Source organism: Gavialis gangeticus, unplaced genomic scaffold, assembly GCF_001723915.1.
Source record: "Gavialis gangeticus isolate Ggan-Ray unplaced genomic scaffold, GavGan_comp1, whole genome shotgun sequence".
NCBI classification, from domain to species: domain Eukaryota; kingdom Metazoa; phylum Chordata; order Crocodylia; family Gavialidae; genus Gavialis; species Gavialis gangeticus.
Window position 1 is genome coordinate 32,340,090 of NW_017728993.1, and position 9,929 is coordinate 32,350,018.

The 9,929-nt window shown below is 41.1% G+C and overlaps 1 long non-coding RNA gene across 2 annotated transcripts in view; it reads left to right on the forward strand.

The window, feature by feature from the left end:
• LOC109286778 overlaps positions 1–9,929 on the forward strand; it is a 40,706-nt gene that overhangs the window by 13,329 nt on the left and 17,448 nt on the right. The window lies entirely within an intron of this gene.

Below are 9,929 nucleotides of genomic sequence, written 5' to 3' on the forward strand. Positions count from 1 at the left end.
TATTCCCTGGGTATCTGAAAGTCCTTTTGTGAGAGTGTTGCTGTGTGATGTGCAGATTAGGCTGTCTTCTTCCCTGGGGGTGTCCAGTGTCAGAAGCAGCCAGGGAGGTGAAAAAAAATCCTTCTTTCTTGTTTAGCAATGAAGTTTACTTTTCCAAACAGCTAAAATATGATATCTTCCATGTTTCAGGGCTCTGTTTTGTAGCCATGTTGGTCTCAAACTGGTCTCAAACCAACAAAACGGATCCCTGCCCATATCCAGAGACTTTTTACTATCCTCAGTGAGCTTTGCTTCAAGTCCAGAGGGAAAGGACAAATGAAATATGAAACAGACCTTTTGTGGTCCATTGCAAGGCTGAGATCAGTGAACATTTACCAGCAGTAACTATTAAAGCCTAACCTACATTTTTGTTCATATGTAAGGTCTAGCTGCCACAAGATCCTTATTGTACTATAACTGAGAGAAATTTTGAGTAAAAAAAAATCTTCTTTCTCTCTCTCTCCCATCCCAAAAAACAGATTATATTTTTAAATATGTAAGGGATTCCTGTGCTGTTCATCCAATTTTGGGGGAAGGTTTAAAATCTTTAACAGTTTTCGTTTGCCATATTTAAGTGTTACATACCAGCTTGTACCACATCTCACATTACCCCACAGTCAGGCATATCTCGCTCCTAGCACAAAAATTTTGCCTTTCTCAGGGTTGAAGAATTATGTTTATCAACCAATGAATAGCGTCAAATTCTAAATTCTGAGCTGCATATTTTGTAACTGTTTTTCTGGCTTCAAAATTCTCAACAGTTCATGCTTGTATGTTGGATATTATGGAAATGTCTTAATTATTAAGAGAGAGAAACTTTGATATAATCCTAGTCCAGCAAAATATGCAGCTTTGTTGAAAATTAAAACACTTTATGAAATAAGAAATTCCACCTGAAATTCTTTTCAGAAGAAAACTGGGGGGAAAGTTATGACATCAAAATGTCCTATTTTGAAATTGCATTTATTTTGAAATTTAGAACATTTCCATATTGAAAAAAAAGTCACATGAACATTTGAAATTCTGTAGGATGTTCAATTCTGAATATATATATTGACATACCCATCAATATATATATTCAGAAATGACCATCCTACAGAATTTCAAAAAGTTCAGGTTTCATTCCCTTTCTGTCTGAAGACGCATTCTGAAATCGCAAAATACTTCTTTCCTCCAGACAACGATAACCTTATTACCCTTGCCAAGATAGCTGTTGCAATGAATTGTATTAGAAGTTATATTTAAATACAAAAAAGAGATATATGCATGCAGGCTAACACTCATTCACACTTTGAGCTGCTCAAATGTTGATCAGTTTTAGTGCTAGCTTGAATTTGGAGCAGTTGCACCTGTAGGCTAAAAACCTTTCTTGGCATGTCTACACAAGATGCTTACTGTGCATTAGCCTAATAACACTGTGCTAACATGTTGGTTAAAAACCATGCTAATAGCCTACTGAGCACTGGTATTTAATACATGCATGGTAACTAAAGTTACTGCATGTTAGCCTGTTAGTATTTCATTAAGCAAGTACTAAACTAAATATGCAGTAACTAAGGCTCATTAATGAATGTGTAGAGTTATCCTCTGACAGTCCACTACCTGCACATCTGTGACTTGCCACTAGAGGGCTGGTGAGCAGGAGCCTGACTAGAAGCTACAACTGTACGTTGCCAGTACAGGGCTGGTGAGCCAAGACTGTCTTCTACTCTGCTCTAGGTTGGGCGGGGAGGGGTGGGGGGTTGGTGCATGACATGGGTTGAGGGGGTGGAAACTCTCTGGGAGGCAGAGAGTTAATGGGATGGGTAATGCAATGGGAGGTGGAAGGGAAATGGGAGTGAAGGAAGGGTAGTACAATGAAGGAGGTGAGCCACTGCAGGATAAAATAAAAAGTGAAAAAAAAAGAATTTAAAGAAAAGGAAAGATTAAGTAAATTAAAGAAGGTCACATGTTTTGATGAATTGGGATTTGGGTCTGTGGTATGCGGATTATGATTCCTGGGGCGGCTGAGAGGTGTGAGTGGTGAAAGAAGGCACTTTGGGGGAGTTACTGCCCCTGCCTGGGAAGTAAGCCTGAGCTCAGCCGCCCAATATAGCCCCCTAACTTGTTCACCCCCAACTCAGCCCCGTTGACACCACTCTTGGGCCTGTCCATGCCCTGTGACCTGGCGAGCTGGCATGTGTTCTTGAAGGCTGTTTGCACAGGGTTGTACCCCTGGGGGTGGGTAGGTCATGCTCCTGGGTGCAGGCGAGGAAGTTGGCTTGGTGCCAGAACTGCCCCCGGGCAATAGAGTTCAAGGGGTAGAAAGTTTATCCACACAGACCATGGGGGGAGGGGGTGGTAACTGTATCCTGGGATGCTAAAGGATTGCAACATGAGCAGCAGGGAGTAGCAAAACATTAATGGAATTCAAGCTGGGTAACACTGATAAGAGATAAACCTGTCCTGGAGTGGTGTCACTTTAAGCTGCCTAAAGCATGCTTAAAACTAGGTTCAGGTGTTAATGTATGGACAATTCAGGGGTTAAGAGCTGCAGTAACTGCCTAAAATGAATGTGAAACAAGGCCCTCGTGCTCTGTAACACTGCATCTCATTTTGGACTTAGACCTGGTAGCAGTTAGATCTCTTTATTTAGAAAGCAGCATGAAAACAGATTACACCTTTTTCACTACACTTGTAAAAGGAAATAAAATATATGGATGCAAATAGAGAGTTTCACAGACATAGTTCCTGTCTTTGGACATATAAGCAAGTACTGGGCTGTGTTGCTCAGCTTGCTTCTCTAATACGCTTGTGCTGTTCTCTCTCTTGCTCATCTCCTTTGAGTTGTTTTTAAACACTAGTATTGAGTAGCAAGACTGAGACTTCAACACCTTCACAATGGTGACTTCAGAGTCAAAAATCCCTGCAAATGCTTGCTGTTAATTCAAGAAGCATGGCCTAGCAAAACAGTGTAAGTCTTAGTTTTAATTTCCTCCAGCGTGACCCTTCCTTCAGAGCATACTGTGTTAAGTTAATCCTACTTCTTTGGGCTAAGATCCTGAAATTCACTAAGTACTCAGTGTGAAATTGTTTTTTGTAGGTCCTGATCCAATGGTCACTGAGATAGCTGGGAATCTTTCCACTGACTTCATTGGGCTTTTAATTAGGGTCCATAAAGATCTCTGCCACCTTGTGCACTAAGGGTGCATCTACATGTGATGCTATGTCACCAAAGCAACACACTATGGCAATGTAGTGCCCACAGGTGTCTACACGTGACCAGCAGCTACCTCACCATAGTGGTGTGCTACCCCATTACAGTGTGCCACAACAGCAAAGTAGCTGCTCATAATAACTGTGCACCGCATGTACGGCACAGTACAGGTGGGTACTGCACCTTTTGGAAGTACTACTGCACAGCACAGTAATAACATCGCCAGAGGGCAAAGTATAGACACACCCTAAGTTTCCTTGGTTGTATAAAATGCCACATGATAGTTAAAGTGAAAGGTAAAGTGTATTTGTCTTTTTCAAGCAAAAGTGCAACATACCTCTTTATTAATCCCATAGCCAGAGTCCCATTTTGCCACACAAATGCTGAATCAGTCCACTGATATCCAGTTACTCAACATTTAAATCAGTAAAAGAAAGAATAATTTATAATATTGGGTGCAAAATGACATCATTTGCTTTCACATAAAATGTATTAATGCATTAGTACAGGAAGTCAGAGCTCCAAGAGACAAAGAGTTAATTAGTACGCAGCTGAATACATAAAACAAAATAAATTATCCAGGATGTATTGTGCCCATAGAAGTGGTGCCAAGTGTAACTATTTTGATAAGCTGTCATCTGGTGGTGTTCAGTGACTTGCAGAGCAGATATAGACTGGTGAAAGCCTCCCTTGAGTCTAACGCTGTTGATGCTGTATAACCTTAATTGAGATCTGATTCCAGACGGTTCTCCCACTTCTGCTGTTGGCAGTCACTTCTACCTGTGGGTGGACAAAATTCCAGATGTAGTAATTCAAAACTCTAGTCCACCCTCCCCAGCCTGATGTCCAATGGGAATGCTTAAAATTAAAACTCTTTGGAAAGATTAAAATGGAACTTGTCATCTCTTCTCAGGAAAAAAAAAAATAAACTATAATTTTTTTTAAAGCAAACAAGACCCAATGTGCTTATGTGACAAATTGAATACCAGATGCACGGCACCAAAGCTAAGCATTTAAAAAATGAGAGCCAAAAAAAACAGTCAGCTCTGTCTCTCTTTGCCTCCACTGCTATTGAAACAGTCAACATGTGCATAACCAAACATACATAGCACATCAGCAATTGGAAGCCAACCATCTTTCTAATAATAATTAGAATACTAATACTAATTGTGAGAATTATGAATACTGTTAAGCTGTACATACCAAGAGCATGACTTAGCAAAAACTACTTCCAGCTGCTAGGCTTCGCAGTCCTAGAATGACTGGGTTCAAGGGGCTTACACAATGTGAAAGCCAGATGCATCCATTTTCTTTAATGGATCTTAGATTGTAATTCCATCTTGTGGTTCTGATGACATTAACTTCAAGGGGTTATGGTAAGAAGAATATTAATGTCACCAGAACCTCTCAATGGAATCATGATCTTCTGTGTACAGCTTAATGCTTCTTCCTTTATGTATTCTAAAGCAAGGGGAAAGTGCCATTCTTGGGTTTTTTTTACCACTTTCTCCTCCTATGTGGCCACACTCATCACCTTATCCTGACTCCTGCTTATGCTACATCTTTCACTTTTATTAATACCTATAACTTGCTGCTTTGAAGCTGCTAGTTAGTTGTGTTTTCAATGGGACGTGTCAGGTTTTTTTCCTCTCTCCTTTTTAACTTTGTTTTAAAGAAACACATTTAGAAGAGAAGATTTTCAAAGGCACAACATGGAATTAGGGGTTGTAGTGGCAAAGTGATAGGGCTCCAAATGCATGAGTTCAAAATCTACTCTGGGCTCTTGCAAAAGGCTTCACCTGCTTGGCCAAGGTGTGAATGGATAACTTGTCATTCAAGCTGAGGAGCCAAAGTTGGACATGAATGATCTGACCAGCATCCCCTGTGTGCTGCTGGCTGAGAATGTGCTGTGCCTTAACTACGCTAATCCAGTCGGCTGTTAGGGTTGGACTTTCCAACCATTCTTGACTTTCAATAAAGATTCAATGGGCCTAACTGATTTGGGGAATTGCTACCTGAGAGTGACACATTGTCTGATTTACTTTGGCTTGTTTAAATTTATGGTAAATGATTAAAAACAGGTACCATTCCCAGTAATTTTTACTAAAAGAGATCTGGCAGGAATTTACAGTTTTAATTTTTGATTTACAATAAATTAGATGATTTTTTTTAAATGCTTTGATTATGGCTTCTCAATGTATCATAATTGCTCACAATCAGTAAACAATATTCAGATTCCATACCTGTTTATATTATACCAATCCTATTTAGTTCATCCTATGATTATAATACTATGCCCATATTGTGCCATCTATTTTAAATGGCATACTCCCTGAAGTTCCTTGGTGAATGGTTACTTAAAGTGGGTGAGAAAATAAAGCCCACATTGACAGTGACTTCAGTGGGCCAGGTCTTGAACTGGTTTAGGTAAACTGGTTTACCTCTATTGGTAGTGTAAGTGCAATGTTACAGCAGGGGTAAGCAAATTATGGCCCACAGGCCAGATCCAGCCCACCAACAGATATTATCCAGCCCATAGGTGGGCAGCCACCAACTCATTGGATCTGGCTTGTGGGCAGCTGGTGGCTCTGGTGGCCCTGTGGTGTTGGGTGGGTGAATGAGTCTGCTTCTACCCAGCATCATCAGCCCTTGATGCAGCAGCATCTGCTGTGGACCCAGGTGGACTTCTACCACAGCAGGCGAGTGACAGCATCAGCTGCTCATGCAGTCAGTAGGTTTAAAAGCCCCAATGCAGAACTTTCTGACAGTGTCCACAGCTGACCCCATTACCATCCCAGAGCAGTGGAAGCTCCTGCCCAGAGCCCTGATACAGAACCTGTCAGCAGCATCAGCTGTGGACCCAAACAGGAGCCTCTACCACACTGGGTGGGCGGCAGTGTCAGCTGTGAGACCACTGACAGGTTCCACATCAGGCTCCAGAACATGCCCTCAACTGATGTTGCCACCTGCCCACCATGAAAGAAGTCCCTGTCTGGGTCCACAGCTGAGCTTTGGGTCTCCTGCTGAACTACAACCCCAGATGGGTTCTGCACAAAGGGGGGGGGGGGGGGAGAGGAGAGATTAATGTGGCCCTCAACAGGTCCCCAAAACTCATTTAGTGGCCCTTCAGCCAAAATAAATGCCTGCCCCTGTGTTATAGCCATGGTCGTCCAGAAGTTATGCAAGAGGCAAGGACTCCTGAGGGTGATATCCTTTATTGGACCAACTATGTAGTTGGGATAGAGTTAAACAAACTTTCAAATGCAAAACATTCTTCATCAGATCTTTACCTCCAATGGAATGTATTGACATCAGTAGAAGATCTAGCTCCCCCAACCTCCCCTTCCAGGATATGTCCAGTATATTTGTTTTTCTAGTAGTGGTCAGGCAGGCATTTATGGTTCCTCAATGAATTATGCTGTAGCATATTAAAACTACACACTTCTTGTGCTCTCTTTACCATATGTGAAGGGAGTGTCATTTCTTTAAGTAGATGCCTTTTCTCCAGTGTTAACAAAAATATACATTATCTTTTTTACAATGCTGTCAAAACCAGAAGGCTTGGGGATAAGAAAATGGACTTTTTAATACTGAAGCCCTATAGAAAAAAAGAAATTCGTGGTTTTCCATAAGTGAACTGCATGATTGAAGTTGGACAGTTACTTAGGTCTCATTATGTGTGGTTAGTTTGGCTAAGAATAGACACATTCAAAGATAGACATCTATGTCTTAAAAGATACTCATGGGATAAACAACAGCTTCTTTCTTTAAGCCACTTAATGTTTTGCCATCAAATTAATATTTTATTATTCCTTGGAGCCTCTGACATGGTGTTTATTGTTTTAAGATATAGAACGACACAATATCTACAAATATTAAATGGTGTCTTTCAAGACCATTGAGAGAAGGTGTTAGAACTACATGTTAAAGCATGCACGTAACAACAGTAATTATCTATGGCAGTTACTATTAATATTGTAAAATGTATTTTAACAGAGTCCAGACAAAAGAAAAAATATATAAATAAACAAAATTTCAAAATCACATCTCTATAGTATTGGCTTCCAGCGTCATCCTAAAATATTGTGTTCAAAGCTGTTGATTGAGTCTCCTGCTGGTAAACTCATATTTTATAGCTCAAACCATTCCATATTTCACACAAAAGACTTCATAAAAGAGACAGATTTATAATTTTCTGTCACTAATCTCAAGATTATCAATTATTTCTTTATAGAATTTTTTGCATCACTTACTAAAATAGGTATTCATGGCTTTATAGACCTTTTCTTTTTCATCAGTCACTCAGAAATAAAAGATTTATGAAGTCAAATATTTTTATCTTGCTGTGATTCATAGAAACACTTTGGTTAAAATTTGTGATGCTTCAATCAAGTAATAGCTCACAGGAATGCACAAAACTGTCATCATTAGAATTTATATTTTTTAATAATCCTAAATAGATTAAGCATTGGGATGGCATGAATACATAGGCTAGGACATAGAGAGAGACTAATTTATAGAATTCAAAAAGGCCTTTTACAGATTAATTGGATATTCTGATTTTTAAATTCAAGTTCTTTTCTTTTTTCTCCTTCATAATAAGACTACTATTAATACTGACTTATTCTGAGCAAAAGCTACATTAAAGGGAAAAATAATAAATGTACGTCAATACTGAAAATTATTATAACGGCCAGAATATGTCGATAGCCAGTGTGTAGGATTACAGTTTTGACATAGTTGTAAAAATGTGTATCCACATTTAATATTAATATAAATAGCTGGCCAAACAATTCAACACTTTTGCAGCACTTTACAAGTAGACTAATTAACAAAAGTATAACAATAATCATCCATAACATTCACTATATTAGTCATATTTATATGTCTATATTAGTCATATTTTTTGAAAATTTCCTACTACTGCTAGTTCTGTTGCTATTACTAACTTTAGGAATCCATAATGTGATTGGGCCATTGCCTGCTAGAGTCTTGTTTTAATAAGAGGTGCTCTTGACCTAATGAGCCCATTTTTAAAAGTCTTATCCCAAGCCATCAAATGCTGCTAGGCCACTACTGATGAAGTTTATGATGGGTTTATACAGGTAATTCAAGGTAATGTATAAATGGATGTCCCTCTGTATAATGTGAAAGCAGATGCCTGGATACATCTTATGCAGATCAAATTGTTTCTAGCACCTGAGGTATAGATACAGACTTACACTAGTTAGGTTTCAGAACTACTTTCCAAAACAGAACTAACCAATCTATAACTGTTACCACTGAAAAACACGGTACGGCAGTTTGAGAAAACAGTGGAGAACTGCCTGATTAGGTTCCTTGCAAAGTATTTCAATAGGATGGCCCCATCAGAGCAAAGAGGAGTAGGGTAGGTGTATCTACACATGCATATTAATGTGAAGCAATAAACTCCAGCACTTTATACAAGACAGCACTTCTGCGCTATAGTTTATTGCTCCCGGGCACCACGTTTACATGTGTGCCCAGGACCGCAGCACTTTGAACTGCATCAGAGCAGCCTCGGCTGACAGGGGACGGGGAGGGAGGCCAGCCTGCCAGCCTGAAGCTGCTCTGACCTGGCTCAATGTGCTGCAGAGGAGCTGGCTGGGGCACAAGGGTGCTCCAGTACGGGGCTAGCCAGCAGGCACCCCCTCACTGAACCACCTTTGTGTCCCAGCCAGCTGCATCAGTGTCTACGTGTGCAGTGCTGCAGAGTAAAAAAACTCCGCAGCAGGATAATATTTCTATTTACAAGTACTACCCTGCTATGGAGTTAAATCGTTTCCTCCAGCCTAATAGGGCCACATGTATAGACCTTTACTACAGACATTTAGACAAGACAGTTACTAAAGAACTAATTAGTTTACTCTGCAGGAAACATCTCATATAGAGTCACCTGGTTATTGAGCTTAAATCTGAGTTGAGGCCAAGTATAGCACAGTGATGCAGGATATCAGAACAGAACAAAGTTGGGCAGTCATATTGGCAGAGAATAATGGTGTAAGCCAACACTCTTAGAATTTTAAAAAGAAGTGGGAAAGGATGTTTCCTCTGAAAGAGAGAGGAATGAGACAAACCTCTTTAAAGAGAGAAGAGAGAATCAAGCCAGGATCATTAGACTGAAGAGCAGTAAAGTAGTGGAGCGCAAGTGGGTGGAGGTGCTGTGGTAGCAGAACATCATCCTGGCCTCAGCAGTGCAGGTCACAGATGACTGCTGGGTGCTGGACACTGTTCTGGCTCTGGTGGTGACCTTCATGCTCCCCACTGGCTGGTCCCTGACCCTACCCCACCTGCTTCCTGGCAGCCACCTGCCATCCAGCAGCAGGCCCCCACCTGGGCCTGGGAGGAGGTCCTGCACTGCCTCCAGCAGCAAGGTCAGGACTACACTCTGGACCTCCTGGCCTTGGACACCAGCTGCTGGAGGGGGAGCCACCCACGCCAGGGGAGCACCAGCCACCATCACCACTGGACATGTTCCCCACCTGCCACACTTGCTACAGCATGTGCACCCATGGGGGAATGACCAAAGGCCAGGGTGCTAACCAACTGTCCACAGGCTCTGCCCCCTAGCACCCCACCCCACAGCCCCCCACCGCAGGACAGCACACAAAGAACACTGTATAAAGTTTTCAGAGGGGAGAAGGTATTTTATTGTTGGTGGGTGGGGTGGGTG